The sequence below is a fragment of the Pleurodeles waltl genome, chromosome 9, assembly GCF_031143425.1.
Source record: "Pleurodeles waltl isolate 20211129_DDA chromosome 9, aPleWal1.hap1.20221129, whole genome shotgun sequence".
NCBI classification, from domain to species: domain Eukaryota; kingdom Metazoa; phylum Chordata; class Amphibia; order Caudata; family Salamandridae; genus Pleurodeles; species Pleurodeles waltl.
This window is the reverse complement of record NC_090448.1, coordinates 1128410075-1128425989: the sequence shown is the minus strand read 5'-3', so window position 1 is coordinate 1128425989 and position 15915 is coordinate 1128410075. Positions and strand designations below refer to the sequence as shown.

Below are 15915 nucleotides of genomic sequence, written 5' to 3'. Positions count from 1 at the left end.
AAGGAAGTCTGGTAATGATTTATTTACCAGGATAAGTTGTCAGAATTATATTTGTTCAAGATTTATTTGGGGGAGGGGGAGAGGTGTAGAGCAATAGAAGGGGAAAACGGTGGTATGATTGCTATTACAGTTTTGTAGAACTCTTCCTTAGAGAGCTTATTGAAGGTGACAATAAATGGTTGACTCTGTCTGTATTATTTTGTGGAAAAGAAATGTTTCTGTTTTTTCCTTAAAGAAGTACTCTAGCTTTTCAGCTCTTTTGAGACTTCTTGCAGAGGGCTAAAGTGTGTGGAGTCTCTAAGTTGTAGCACTCTTCATTGAGGAATTCAACAAGGATCTTGTGTAATCCCCTCACTGGGCAGTGTGCATCAGTAATATTTGTGGATTAGTATTCTTTTCATTGTTCTTTGTAAGCTCTATTGTAGTGAATTAGTAAGATTTCCTTTTTCTCATCCCATGATTTCCTTTTTCTCATCCCATGACTTCCTCCATCTGTGTTGTAGGGTGCAGAGTTCTTTTCTTATTTTCTTGATCTTGTCATTGTACCACATCACCACTCTTCTTGAGGCTGATCTCATTTGAATTACAGAGTGGTATTTGGTTGGCCAGACTGGCAGAAAACCAGTTGTAGAAATCAGTTACTTCCAGCAATCACTTGTTTGTTCTGGTTTTCAGAAGGTGGGTATTCATTGTAGGTATGTCCAGTTTCTACAACTGTCTGTGTTTTTGCTGTTGTGCGTTGTTTTGAGTTTGCTGTGAAACTAAAAAGGTTGGTATAAGACACAATTTTGCCACTGAAACACACCACTACAACTTGTGTTTCCCTTTTAAAATATGTATTGTGTTTCAACATCAAGCAAGAAATGCAAGACAACCAGCAAGCATGGAGCTTGGATTTGCAAGACATAATCTGTCATGTCTCCAATATAAGCATGTACAGCTGAGTTTGTTGAACTAGGAGGATTATTAAAAGCAGGTCTGTGTAACTCAATTTGCAAACTGCAGTTATGGCTGTTAAGCATGATTAAGTGATGTGCATAAGGAAGTGGTTGAAAACTGCAGTAGCGGATGGTAAGTGCACATAGGGTCTGCACAAGGGGATAAGGGCCTTCCCATCTTGGATTTATTTTGAAATAAGTTGCTATGTTGGATTCCTTGCAGTAGTACATATAGGAAGTGCTGCAAAAGTGGGTTGGGTTGCTACAGGGAACTTTTACCCCATTTATTAGGGAAGAGCCAGGAGTCATTCCCGCATACTAGTTGGTGCCAGGGAGAAGGGTGGCACCCCAGGGCACCATATCCAGAACAATCTCTTGGCTTGTGGAACAACAGAAGAACGACTGTTGTTGTGTGAGAGCTGTGACGGACTGTCATGGTTTGTATCTACTCCCGCTTGTACTTAGAACAAAGAAGTAGGCTCCAAATGTCAGATGGCTAAACTTTTGTGTGAATACAGGGACACAGAAAGCTGCAAGAGGCCCTTCCTCTGGAATACCCAGCTGACCAGTAGCTAGTGAACGTGGACTGGACCTTGCTGTTGCCTTCTGCCTAACACCCTGAGATTCTCCAAGTGCCTACGCTGAGGTCCTGGGGACCCTAGAAGTATTCCTTTGTTTATTTGGGCACAGGAAGAAAGTTGGCAATTTTTGAGAACTTTTCCTCTGGAAAAGGTACCCGACTTGCAGTTTCCCAGCTTTGGATACCACTCAAAGATTTCACACCTACAAAATAAAAAAACTAAATGTTAATCTGCATTAGGATTTTTATTATGTTGTCTTTGATTTTTAACTGTTCTGGTACTTCAAATTGTTTCTAATTTTTCTTCAAGTCGAGCCAGGCTGCTCTGTGCCATAGCTACTAGGGGTTTAGCTCAGGGTTAAAATATTCAAACCTTTGACTGGACCAAACTAGTTAATGACTTTATTACTTGTGGTGGACTGCCATTCACCCCAATTAATAATTCACTTTCTTACAAGAAGCATTAGCGCATTATGGACCAGCTGATTGCAGGTCACAGAAATGTAGATCTTAGGTGCCTATGCCTATGCAGATTTCACTCTAGCAATATATCAATGAATCAATCAATCACTCAAACATTTAGAGAGCATGGCAAATCATCCGTGAGGATCTCAAAGCGCTGCATATCACAATTTGAGGTTTGGCAACAACAAGTTTGAAAAAGAACAGGAGACTTCTTTGGCGATAAAAGCAATATGCAGCTTTAGATATAGAGAAACAAAACAACTAAGGCATCCCAGGGTCTGAATAGTTTCAATAAATCCAGATTATACATTGGGTTTTAACCCCACCATTAAACATAAGGTGAGCAGGAACCATATTTGAGAAGTGGCTAATTCTTAAACAGAACAACAAAAATTGATATCAGAAATCTATAAAATCTTGACATCCGTACTAGAGAAGAGTACTCCTCAAGCTAAAAAGGGTGAGAGAGATGAGCAGAACCCCCACAGAAGCAAAATGGGAAGAGGTGCACATCAGAGCACATAACATGGCTGAAGATGCAACATCAAACGAGTCTAATAAACATAGCAACTTACTGAAACCATACCCCACGAAAAGATAGTGTGTGGAACAAATGCAACCCAGGGAAATAGTGAAGAGGATGCAGCACAGTTGGCATGTTAATTCTCATATTATGGCAATATCCAAAGCTGTAGACGTTTTGGAGCTGAGTTACTGCATACTGTAGATGGAATCTACCATACTAACATACCAACATCTCCTGCATGCGTTATACTGGGGTGGCCACTAAGCAAACATATCCCCTATACTCCCAGAGAGGGAAGGTGATGTACTTGGCACTATGCATAGCACAACAAACCAGTGCAAGGTTGTGGGGGTCAAGTACACCGTTCAGACAAGAGGGAAAAGTTACTCCAGTTCTGGACATATTGGGCATTGGAAAAATGGCTGCTAAGATTGCGAGAACCAACAGCAGGAGGATTTGGACACCATTCTTGGACTACATATCAATAGAGATGAGAAAACTCACTTTCCCCAAGTACTTAAAAATACTCAGAGCATCAGATAGGAGGTGACATACAAGGCCACTCAGGCACAAAAGGACTAAACCAAAGCATTGGCTGCAGTAGAAAGCACCTTACTTGGAGCTAGCGAAAAGACATGGTATCAGGTGTTGACATGGGGACTGCAGGGGAGGCCCACTGTGGGCTCAGGTAGACATTTTACACTTCAGCTTGCCGACCAGTGATCGTAGGCACGCCAGTTGTAATACAATTATTTAATGAAAATGTATAAAAACATTTAACCATAAAATGCCATCTGATATCAACATTTGAGAATATATAAATTCACCTTGGCCATCATTTGTCAAAGCATCATACTTCACTTTTGCTTTTCACATCCATTTCGTTCTTCTATCCTTCCAAGGATATTCCTAGTGTTCTTCAGAGTTTCCTTGGAAGGGGGAGGATAGAAGAATAAAACAAATAAACTTAAAACTCACTACCATACTCTGTACACGGCAGAGCAACAGACGTTTCAGGCTCATACAGCAGTGCAATTTCTCAGATTATGGAAACTTAGCAAGTTTGGACAATAGACTTGTTGCACCATTCATACACGCACGTGTCTCATACAGCAGTAGTGATTGGTACTCAAATATTAACATCAAATATATTGTTGGAAATGCAGGTGTTTACGTTTCACTTTACAGAAATACATGCATTCTTCCATCAAGCACAAATCGTTAAGTTTAGAAACATAAGCTGAATATCCCAAAACAAAAACGTATCGTTTAATGAAAAAGTCCACTTTTGTCCTGGTACGCCAGCTTTCACTTTTTGTTAATGAAGTGTATGCATACCCACACATCAGTATTCCATTTTCATTAAGTACTCACATACAGCACTGCTACAGGTGGACTCTCCCCTGAATTCCAATATATTCTCATCGCAGGCCATGGATGCCCTTAGTATACTGCACGTTACCATCATTAGGACTGGACAAGACAGTCATCTCACGGATGTCCAAAATATGAAAGGAATTGCCACCATTTTGCTAGCACTGTCATTAAACACATAACCTTATATCTTCCTTACTTTCTCTGTTAATATAACTTCATGGCTTGACTTCTTCTCATTATGGGATTTTTTATTGTGGGCGATACCATGCTACAGAAGTGGTGGGTAAAATGTCCCCTTTAATACATGTCGCTTTTTAGTCTAATGCATTCCGATTATCTGGAGTGTGGGATGGGATTTGTGTAGGGTAGCCGAGATTCACAAAACAGAAATTCCTCGGAGCCCAGAAGATGTTTCAGTTTAGATTCACAGCAACCGCAGGGACCTGGCATTACATGCCGCATAAATAAAATGCTTCAAATGTGTACAAATAAATAATCAGCACAAAATAATGGAAAAACGACTCTACAAAAGAGTGCTGCTGTGTGGTCTCTTCTGAATTGTGCAGCCGTTTCCTTTTTGTGGGATGCGCTTTGCAGTTCAAGGATCTTCTTGGATGCTACTGTGAGTGACTATGGGGTGATGATTTGTGATTTGTCTTAAGCTTTTAGTATCCTCCTGTGTACCTAATAAAAAATACTCAGCACATACAACAAGATGTTAGTGAAGGCTGTAAATCAGATTTCAGCGAATGTACTGATAATACTCTGGTACACTTTTTTGAAGACAAATAGGCCAATAGTAAAGTTCATCTCATAGATGAGGTGTTAATGTTTCATGATCTCACTCCTGGTGGTTGTTTAGGACCGTCTGTGTGACAGTTCATTATTTGAAATGGCACCTTGACCCCTGTGCCTCCTCTGTGCAGCGACTAGGCCTGCTGTTGAAGAGGTACATGTGTTAGGTTGAGTGGTACAGCAGAAACAATGCATGTTGCACCACAGTGATTCTGTAGTCTTTGAATGCTTACATTTTCCTTCTAACCCAAAATAAGAGTGGAAAGAACAGAAAGGCACCAAACTGCCTTCATTGAGCAGGAGTTACGTCAAACCATTGTATTGTGCGTGCAAAACTATAAAGCAAAATGTTGACACCACAAAATTTCTCTCATTCAGTTCACGCACAGTTTACTGGACCAGAAGCGGTGTTAAACCCAGCGGCAGCCGCAGCAAATATCAATGGGGGGGGGGGTTAGGCAATGGAGGAGGAACAAATAATAAAATAAAAAAAAATAAAAAAAAGACTTACCATTTCAGTCACCATCTCCTGCCGGCTCGCTTCTCGCTCCTTTCCTGTGCTGGTGTTCCAGCATTCACTGGGAAACCCGAACAGGCTCCCCAGCAACCCTGGCGCTGCTTTTATGCTAAAATTAGCATGAAAGCAACACCAGGGTTGCTCTGGGCGGCTCAGACACAACCCTGGGGCCTGTGCAGTTTGTCGAGCCTGGCTGTGTAACACAGCCAGGCTGGAGAAACCTAAGTGATCATGTGTGTTTGGCCGGTTGTCTGAGGCTGGCCAAACACCCATGCGCACTTAGTGCACTCTCTCCTTATCCCCACTCCCACCTCCCTGCCCTGCCCCTCCCTGTACACTCTGCTGGCTTAGCCAACAGCAGAAAAATAAAACAATATTGAAATATCGTAATATTTTTGCTGCTGCTGGCTCTTAGCCAGGTTGGGGGGGGCAGGGGGAGACGCTACTCTGCCATTGTGGAGTAGCCGCCCTTCGTTAAACCTCAGTTTCATGAGTAAGTGTGCCCCACCATTAAGGGACCTCCCCAAATGTCAAGTATTAGAGTAGAACAGTTCAATAAGTAAAGGGGTCCACTCAGTAATTAAGTTCTATATCAATGAAAAGTTAAAGGGTTTTATTCCAAAAATTCAAAATAAGCAGAACAGAGTCAATGGTATAAAGACTATCAAATTCTAAATTATACAGAGTATGGAAAATCAAAAAATATTTTAAGTCTCAATTGGCAGCAAAATCATAAAAGCATCAGAGAAATTCAAAGCAGCATAGGAAAGCTCAGGGAAGTGTCTGGTTCACCCCCAGAATCTGTCTTCTTTAATAGAATTCTTGTATAGGAAATTAGTAATTCTGCAAAATCATCGTGGTGAGAACAGGTGTATCATTTCTTTAGCAAATCAGAACATCGAGAATAATACACAGCATTGCATTGACACATAAGCATCATCCAAATTCTTTTAAAAAAAATTCAGTGCCCACTATGCTAATGTCATCCGGAGATGTTCGAACAAATATGAAACATTAAACAAAAAGACTTTCTCGCAATGAATAAACCCAGTGAAGAAACAACTAAGCTAGATTCTTGTAGCAATCTTACATCCACACAGTTCATCGTGAGCAAAACACAGCAATGAATATGAAGTAATATGGACTCAATTTGGCTACATGCTGTAGAGTCTGTGGGGTGAGAATGTTCGCAGGAGAAAGGCAGCAGGAGTAAGTGACAGACGACATCCATTTTTTCTAAAATTGTATTTTACTGAAAAATGGGACATAACCAAAACATATTAATAAAGACACTTCTTCACATTATAGAAATTTTGTTTCAATTGCAGTTATGTTAATTCAGCCTGGGTATGTAAAATCAAGTGTGAAGAGACATTAATCATCATCATTAATGCACCAAAGGTTTTTCATCAACCACCTTCGTAAACCAAATAGTGTGTTGACATTTAGGGCAATGTGCCTCAACCTTTGAATTACTTGGGGTGTGATCTCTGTGCTAAAAGGTGTAATTTTAAATCGAAGGCTTTCACATACAAATGCAGTGTGGTGCCACCTTATCAACTGCACATCTTGTATTGCCCCCCCTTGTATTGTTCCCTAAGAGACCTTACTTTTGGTTTATACTCAGCTAGGATGGGAAGAAGCACTTTTTATCATTGAGTTACCCTCTTTAGTACCAATGATTTTTGCAGAGATTTTAATTACAGAGAGCTCACGTTGAAGATTTGGAAACTCAGGGCATGACTCACTCGGCTCTGTTTGAGTTGTACATAAACTCTGCCCACACTCCTTTGTGTGCACAAATCAGCAAACGATACTGCCTCTTACAAAAGACTGAAACTAGCCCTACAAATATAATCCAGTCACTTTAAAATTTCCTTCGAGAATAGAGGTGAGAACCCATCCTTTCCAGTTATGAAGCCTCAAATAGATCTCATTGCTACTTTGGAGAAAGAAACATCGATTGCTTGACGAGACAACAAAATAGTTGACAGTTGTGTCAGAAATGCAGTATGTCCTGTCACTCTTAAAGGTAACTCTGCTGACCTGGTACCCCTTCTAGATTCCAAGCATTGCAACTATTGCACTCAATAGTTTGTTCAGAAATCTAGAATACCAAGCCTCCTCCCCCATGTTCAAATTGTTGCCTCTACAGAGGGAAACTATGTGAGAAATAGTGCACATCTGGATACCTCTATCCACGAGTCAGTTTAATGTAGGGCATCCACTGTCTTGTGCCTTGAGGTTTCTAAAAATTGTATGATATCCAGTTGTTGGGGCAGACTCCAGCAGACTGTTACTGATAAAATATTGTAATCCATCGCAGTGCAAGGGGGAGGAGTACCTAGTCGCCCCAGTGCTGTATAGACAAAGTGCTAGTCTATCAAATGAAATGCCTCTTCAGTGTCTAAGTTCGAAACAGCCCTGACATCTGATTGTTCACTCATTTCAGTACTGTCTTCCACAGGCCAAGATGTATACTGAAGAGTTGGATCTGAGGGTCCACTCTTTATACCTGGTGCAATCTATGAAGGAGGAGAACGTTCTGGGTGTTTCGACCCCTTGGAGGTGTTTGGAATTTCCTTCCTCCTTGCTCCTGCCCCAGTTTGCCTGGGGGCACAAAAGACTAGTGTCAAACCCTTTGTGATTGGGCTGAGGCAGACGCTTTGTGTTGTGCAAATGTGGTAGATGACGGCTCCACCCCCACGCCCCATCAAGTCAGAGATGGCCTGTTGCGCCAACACCTATTCCCTCTTTGTTTCACTGTCTGCGAGCAATAAACCAAGACAAACTGCCAACTACACCTAGACATGTGACCCAGGATACAGGCTGCAGGCGCCAAATGGTGGGGACAAGAAAATGCTGACTTTCTAAAAGTGCCCTTTTGAGAATTGTTACTTAAAAACTTAAAATCTGTCTTTACCATTAAAGAGTACATTACAATTCTTTAGGTACTAATCTTAACATTTTGACCTGCTCCCAATTGAAAGTTATCACCTATTAAAGGTAAATAGGATAACCAAATTTTATCCTATGGGAGAGGTAGACCTTGCAGTAATAATAATGAATTAAAGAGTTTTTCACTACCAGGACATGTAACATATACAGTTACATGCCCAACTTTTTAAATACACTGTACCCTGCCCTATGGGCTGTTTAGGGTGTACCCAATGGTAACACATAAAAGGTTTATTTTACCAGATTGAAATGGCAGTTAGTAACTGCGCACATAGGCTGCAATAGCAGGCCTGAGGCATATTTAAAGAGCTACTGAAATGGGTTGCACAGTGAGTGCTGCAGACCCACTAATAGCAATGAATCCACAGGCTGTGGGTACATATAGCGCCATTTTCCTAAGAACATACAAGTAAATTAAATGTGCCTGTTGGGTCTAAGCTAATTTCACCATGTTTAAGGAAGAGAGCGCAAGCACTTTCACACTGGTTAGCAGTGTTAAAGTTTGCAGAGTCTTAACACCAGCAAACCTAAGCCAGCAAAAACAGGAGGATTGAAGGCAAAAAGTTGGGGGAAAACCATGCTGAGGATGCTGGGTCTAACAACAGCCGTCTTGGGTAATATTTTCTACCTAGTGGACTGTAGGTCCCTTCTAATACCTACTAGTATATAATACCAAATAATTGAAGGTTCTTTCCAATAAATCATTAGTTTGCTTCACCATATCAGTGAGCCCATTTGACTCTAAGGATTCTTCCCTAACTAGTCATTTATTTCTCACTTCTGGTGTGTTTTTTCGTGCACATCAGATATTTTGTCCCATACTATAATTTCTGCTGTGTTTTCCAATCAAACATTCCTATATATTCCTGGTATTAGCCAAGACCTCTTTGATGACTAACATTATATTCCTAATAAATTTTATTTATGTGACCTTCACTCTAGCCCTCCTTATTCATTGGTCTGTTGTCGTTTCATTCACATTGTTCTTCCACCAACCACACCCTATATCGTGGGGCAGTGAGTCGCACCCTAAAGCTGTCTTCGTTGTGAGTGACCCCATTCTCTTTTACAAGAAACACACCAAGAGGTTTTGTTCAGTGCCAGGGCTACTATGTCAGGGTGTTCGTTTTGAGACTAAAAGATACTTTTGGTTTCAGACAATATTTTTTTATATTGTCAAAGGCCCAACAGCCCACGCCTCACCCCCAATCAGTAATGGTATGCAAACACCATGACAAAACAAACATTCACAAAGCTAAAAGTCTGTCAACCAATGCATGTTTACATAAGCTGTTTTCCGCCTTGTGAACTACCTTTTAAGCTTCAAAGCAGGAAATTACATCAGTGGATGTCCGAGCGTTCGTTCTGTTACAGGAGCAAGTAAAGTACTGTTTTTTTCCCTTTACTTACCCCACAAAAGATGCATTCGTTTTCTTTGCAACCTTGCTGCCGGTCTGCATACTGCATGTCCAGTTCTCTTCTCATATCATTCTTTCAGGGGCTAAAAGTGGTTCCCAAAAGTGCTTATAAAAAGATACACATACGATAAAAAAGTGGTAAACCCAACTGAAGTTAGAACATTAATGGAAGAGAACAGAGAATCTATTATTATAAAATGTGATTGCCCCTTATAATACATTAAACCTTATTGTCCTTCTTAGTTAACATTACATTACCCCAGATTTAGCCAAAGTAGGCACAGGAGTGCCAGATCATGACACTTTTTCTGGATTACCACTAAGTAAAAGTCTGTTTAGATTCTGTGTATTCAAATTTAGCTTCTGTGGTTAGCCTGAAAATCTGGCAGGGATCTCGGTAAATGGGCTGGATTACCCTGCGTTATTCTGTTTTGAAGAGTGATCGCGGGGGGTTTTGCTCTGATAACTCAACAAACTACCCTTAACGGGTTTACTGTGAACATCACATACAAGGAACAGCTAGCAGCTTTTCACACTTTTCACCCACTTTACTCCATCATGGAAGGTACTTTTAAATGTGATGCTCTCCGTGCAAAAAGAAGTGCCCCATTGCTTTTCCTTGTAAAGGCATTAATAGTGCGAACATTTAATTGTCAGCTCCTTGTAAAAGTAAAATCACTAATGAGTTACTCTACTTGGTGTGGTGAGAGATGCAAACAATCAAACAATTGCCTGGAACCAGGAAACCTTACCCCAGTTTCTAGGAATGTTTTGCTGAATACTCGCAGATTTGCTGTGGAGCAAGTTAGGAGATGTTGTGAGTATTTGATTTGCACACCTCAGATATGCTCGATGTTCAACTTCAGATTTACTCAGCAGCAAATCTTGGTAATTTCTATAAAATTTGCCTGCATTTTGGGATTGTCCGCAGCCATCTTAATTTTCACCTGGACTATTCTTTTCAAACCTAAGACTGAAATTGTCTTAGGTTTGAAGATATTTGTGGGGATTGTGGACAGTGGTGTAACACAAAATGATGCTCCCTCCTGCTGGCACAACTAGTACAGAGCAACCACAATTTCACATAGACTGGCCACCACACAAACAAACATATTAACCGGGGCAGACATAAGGTTGCCAGACCTGGGACATAGTACGAAAAACATACACAGGGGCAAAGTTTCTCCTTCACGATTCTCATTTAAGCTGCCAAACATTTCAATCAGCCAGAAATATAGAGGCATTCATGCCACATGCACGTTTAAATGCAGCAATCCCAGCTAACAGCTGAAGACTCTGAGATCTAAAGCAAAGATGACTTTAAGTAAAAGGCGCCTGATGAGCCCATATCCCCCCAGGCCTCCCTAACTCCTGCCTCTCTGCTTCAGTATCAGCCTGGCGTGCTGCTCAAGCACTGCCGCGGGTGGCTGCAACAATCCCAAATTGTAAATGAGGCTTTACTTTGAAGTTCATTTCTACTGATGCTTTGCCCGATAAATTGAAATTGCCTCAACCTTTCTCCTTCTCAAGTTTTTAAAGAATTCTATTACTTTCTCTGAGAACCTGGCATCAGATGGAGCTATATTTGACATGAAGCTGTGAAGAGCATGGATGAAAGTCAGATCAAGGGGGAGCTCCTGCACGGAGACTTCAGGTCCCTGGCATTGAGCCTATGTTGACCTTTTTTTACCTTTTTATGGGCAGTATAACCAAGATGTTTGATAACTGAAGAAGGGCCTGCTCAGCTTGATGCGACAGGTTTAAATTTCATTTGCATTACTTTAGTAGTATTTGCAGTAATTTGAGGATTGTGGCCGGTGATAAGCGGATTCCACCTGAAATTGACTGGTCCCGGTCAATAATCTTTCTTCTCCTTAGTTACATTGCTCATGTCCTAGCTGTTTGCTTCATTTTGACGTAACTCGAGGAATATTACATTCTACTAGCATATTACTGTGTAAGTCGGAATTTCGCTGTGTGGCACCATTTGAAGACAACAGCAGGGATCCAGCATCCTGTCCTCGTCCAACTGCCTAAACCCTTAATGTGTTCTATCATGCCTACTCCAGAATTCGCACCTCACCCCCATCCTTCCACTCGCACCTCACCCCCATCCTTCCACTCGCACCTCTCCCCCATCCTTCCACTCGCACCTCTCCCCCATCCTTCCACTCGCACCTCACCCCCATCCTTCCACTCGCACCTCACCCCCATCCTTCCACTCGCACCTCTCCCCCATCCTTCCACTCGCACCTCTCCCCCATCCTTCCACTCGCACCTCTCCCCCATCCTTCCACTCGCACCTCTCCCCATCCTTCCACTCGCACCTCACCCCCCAACCTTCCACTCGCACCTCACCCCCCAACCTTCCACTCGCACCTCACCCCCCATCCTTCCACTCGCACCTCACCCCCCATCCTTCCACTCGCACCTCACCCCCCATCCTTCCACTCGCACCTCACCCCCATCCTTCCACTCGCACCTCACCCCCCATCCTTCCACTCGCACCTCTCCCCCATCCTTCCACTCACACCTCTCCCCCATCCTTCCACTCGCACCTCTCCCCCATCCTTCCACTTGCACCTCACCCCCATCCTTCCACTCGCACCTCACCCCCATCCCACCCCCATCATTCGGATAATTTTTTAAAAAAGAATATGATTCCATGTCGCCTACAGCAAACATCTTCCACTTCTGGAGTTTCCTTTCGCAAGACATTATGGGCCACATGTATGGAGGCTTTTCCACGTCGCAAACAGCAAATCTGGCTGTTTGCAAAGTGAAAAATGCACCTCCCCATGTACAAACCCAGTTTTGCGATACGGTAAACTTTTTACTGAATCGCAAAACGGGATTGCAACTCTCATTTTAGGAAGGGGTGTTCCCTTCCTAATTGCGAGCCGCAGTCCCATGTATGATTGTTTTGTGACCATGAATGCGGTCGCAAAACAATCGCAGTTAACACCAGTGTCACACTGGTGCTAACCCATTCGCAAACGGGAAGGGGTCCCCATGGGACCCCTTCCCCTTTGTGAATGTCACTGAAAACATCTTTTCAGAGCAGGCAGTGGTCCTATGGACCACTGCCTGCTCTGAAAAAATGAAACAAAAACGTTTCATTTTTTGATTTTGAAATGCATCTTGTTTTCCTTGAAGGAAACCGGGCTGCATTTAAAAAAAAAAAAAAAAAAAAAAAAAAAAAAAAAAAAAAACCTGCTTTATTTAAAAGCAGTCACAGACATGGTGGTCTGCTGTCTCCAGCAGGCCACCATCCCTGTGAGGGCGGCCATTCCCAAGTGGGTCGCAAATAGCGACCTAGGTCATGAATAATCATGAGGTGGGCATTTGCGACCCCCTTGCGAATCACTATTAGTGTCAATGACACTATACTACATTTGGATTTGCGACTCGCAGATTGTGATTCGTAAATCCGAACTTTGGTACATGTAGCCCTATTTCTGGTATTTAAGTGCAATTTGTTGAATCGAAGTGAACCAGAACCCCAACTCGCAGAAAGCATGAGATGTTAAACTAAGGCTCAGTAGTGGCCCATAGAGTGCCATTGACGTGGATTTGGTAACCCAAAAGGAAAGTTTTAGCTGGGAATCCGGAATCCATTCTTCAGCAATGTCTGTAACGTACTTCTCATTCCCCCATTGAATGCAGTCATATTTATAATAATATAATAACTTTTGTAATACTTCCAATATAATATTTATAGTGATAGCTGTTACTACTGCAGGATTGGAGTCTCAAAGCACTGCTAATAGAAGATATGTCCCCAGCTAACGATAGTGCTTAAACCCTCATGATGCTCAGTGGGTTTGAACGTGTGGCTTTGATGTTACATACAAACCTTAGCAGATGACCCTTAACTTGGCAAGCTACTTTTCTATCTGGCATGTCATCCCATGCCCATCACCTCCTTCCTCCAGCATGATTTAATTCGATGGAGTATATGCTTTGGATAGTCTTTTGTGCTGATAGTTATATACATATATGTTCGGTGGCATGTGTAGCTGCAGATACACATGCTGTGCACTGTTCCTGCCATCTAGTGTTGGGCTCGGAGTGTTACAAGTTGTTTTTCTTCGAAGAAGTCTTTTCGAGCCAAGTGACTTCTCCCTTTCGGCTCCATTGCGCATGGGCATCGACTCCATCTTAGATTGTTTTCTTTGCGCCATCGGGTTCGGGTGTGTTCCGGTTATTCGATTTGGAAAACTTAAAAAAACAATGATCGATCGCGCCCCATTTTGCATCGACACCTCAGCACTGGCTAAACACACCTTCGGTTGCCCTTTGGGGCACCCGCGCCCATCCTGGGCCTGGTCGGCCCGACCGCAAGAAGCGTCGAAGCCTCATGGACCGGACCCCGTTCCGATTCTGCCCTCAATGCCACGCAAAGTATCCATACACGGATCAATATCGGGTCTGTAATCTGTGTTTGTCACCAGATCACCGAGAAGATACTTGTGAGGCCTGCAGGTCCTTCCGTTCCAAGAAGACCTTGAGGGATGAAGGGCGAGAAGGCTACAAATGGCGTCGAAGAGCACCGAAAACCTCGACGCCGAAGAAGAGGAGATGGCCATCTCCATTCAAGGATCCGATTCGGACTAATCCGACGCGGACCGACAACCGACAGCAGGCCAGTATGTGAGTACACCTGCCCCAACCCAGACCAAGCCCAAACAAAAGCCCTCGGGACACCCCTGCCAGAAGGCCATGGCTCTACCTGGAAAAAATCAAGCGGTGACCAAGTAACACCTTCGGCACCGAAAAAGGCCACACCCGCATCGAAGTCTTCGGACTCAAGTCGAGACACAGTCTCAGAAAATGTTCGACACTGAGTCATCGAGTCGAAACCCCGAAAGACTCTTTCGGAACCGAGACCTACTATCACCATGGGCATTTTGGTACCGAAAAAAACGGCTTCGGAGCCGAAAAGAGCATCATATACTGAGGAACATGGACTTTCTAAACAGCTTAAAGAAAGTCACAGATTTAAGGAAGAACTTCAGCAAATGGAGGAATTTGATAAGCAACAAGCCAGGATACAGATCCACAAGGATACTGGCAAGATCCTCACAGCACCTCCCCTCAAATTTAAAAGAAAGCTGGCTTTCCAAGGACGTTTTGACACTGATCAGCCAAAGGCTAAAGTGCCAAGAAAGCAATCTCCGCCACGCCAGTTTTCCCCAGCACATTCTCCTCCTCATTCTCTTCAAAGAACTGTTTCTCCACTTGCTACACCCACTGCACAGTCACCCACACACACTGTGCAGTCACATCAAGACAGAGCCGTGGGATCTTTATGATGACCCTGTGCCAGACAACAGCCCAGAGTGCTATCCATCTAAACCCTCTCCACCTGAAGATAGCACCTCCTACACACAGGTTTTGGCTAGGTCTGCAGCTTTCCACAATGTAAGCAGGCACACCGAACCACTAGAGGACGACTTTCTTTTTAATACGTTGTCCTCAACACATACATCATACCAAAGTCTAACCATGCTCCCAGGTATGCTCAAACATGTCCAACAGATTTTTAAGGAGCCGGTTAAGGGAAGGGCCATAACACCAGGGGTAGAAAAGAAGTATAAACCACCACCTTCTGACCCGGTATTTATCACGCAACAGCTGCCCCCAGACTCGGTAGTGGTCAGCGCGGCGAGGATGAGGGCCAACTCGCGGTCATCTGGAGATGCACCCCCTCCAGATAAGGAGAGTAAAAAGTTTGATGTGGCAGGAAAGAGGGTAGAGTCACAAGCAGCCAATCAGTGGCGCATAGCGAACTCACAGGCCTTCCTCGCAAGATATGACAGAGCTCATCGGGATGGGATGAACAACATCATTCTACATCTCCCCAAAGAATGCCAAAAAAGAGCTCCGCAGGTAGTGGAGGAGGGACAGGCAATACCGAATAACCAGATAAGGTCTGCGTTAGATTCAGCTGATACAGCCGCAAGGACAATAAATACTGCAGTAACAATTAGACGCCATGCATGGCTTAGATCATCAGGTTTTAAACCTGAGATTCAACAGGCAGTCCTCAACATGCCATTCAACCAACAACAGTTATTCGGCACACAAGTGGACACAGCCATAGAGAAAATGAAAAAATATACTGACACAGCCAAAGCGATGAGAGCGCTTTACTCATCCCAATACAGAGGGACATTTAGGAAACCGCAGTATAGGGGGCGTTTCAGGCCACAGCCATCAGAACCATCCACCTCAGACAAAGCCCTCATACCAATCACAGTATCAAAGAGGTGGGTTTTGAGGGTACTTCTGAGGGCAATTTCCCAAATCCAGGGGAAAATTCCAATCTAAAAAGCAAG

At 43.1% G+C, this 15915-nt stretch overlaps 1 protein-coding gene across 14 annotated transcripts in view; it reads left to right on the top strand.

The window, feature by feature from the left end:
- The window catches only part of GPHN (gephyrin), a 1323901-nt gene that overhangs the window by 350881 nt on the left and 957105 nt on the right, over nucleotides 1–15915 (top strand). The gene's annotated exons all lie outside the window — the stretch shown is intronic.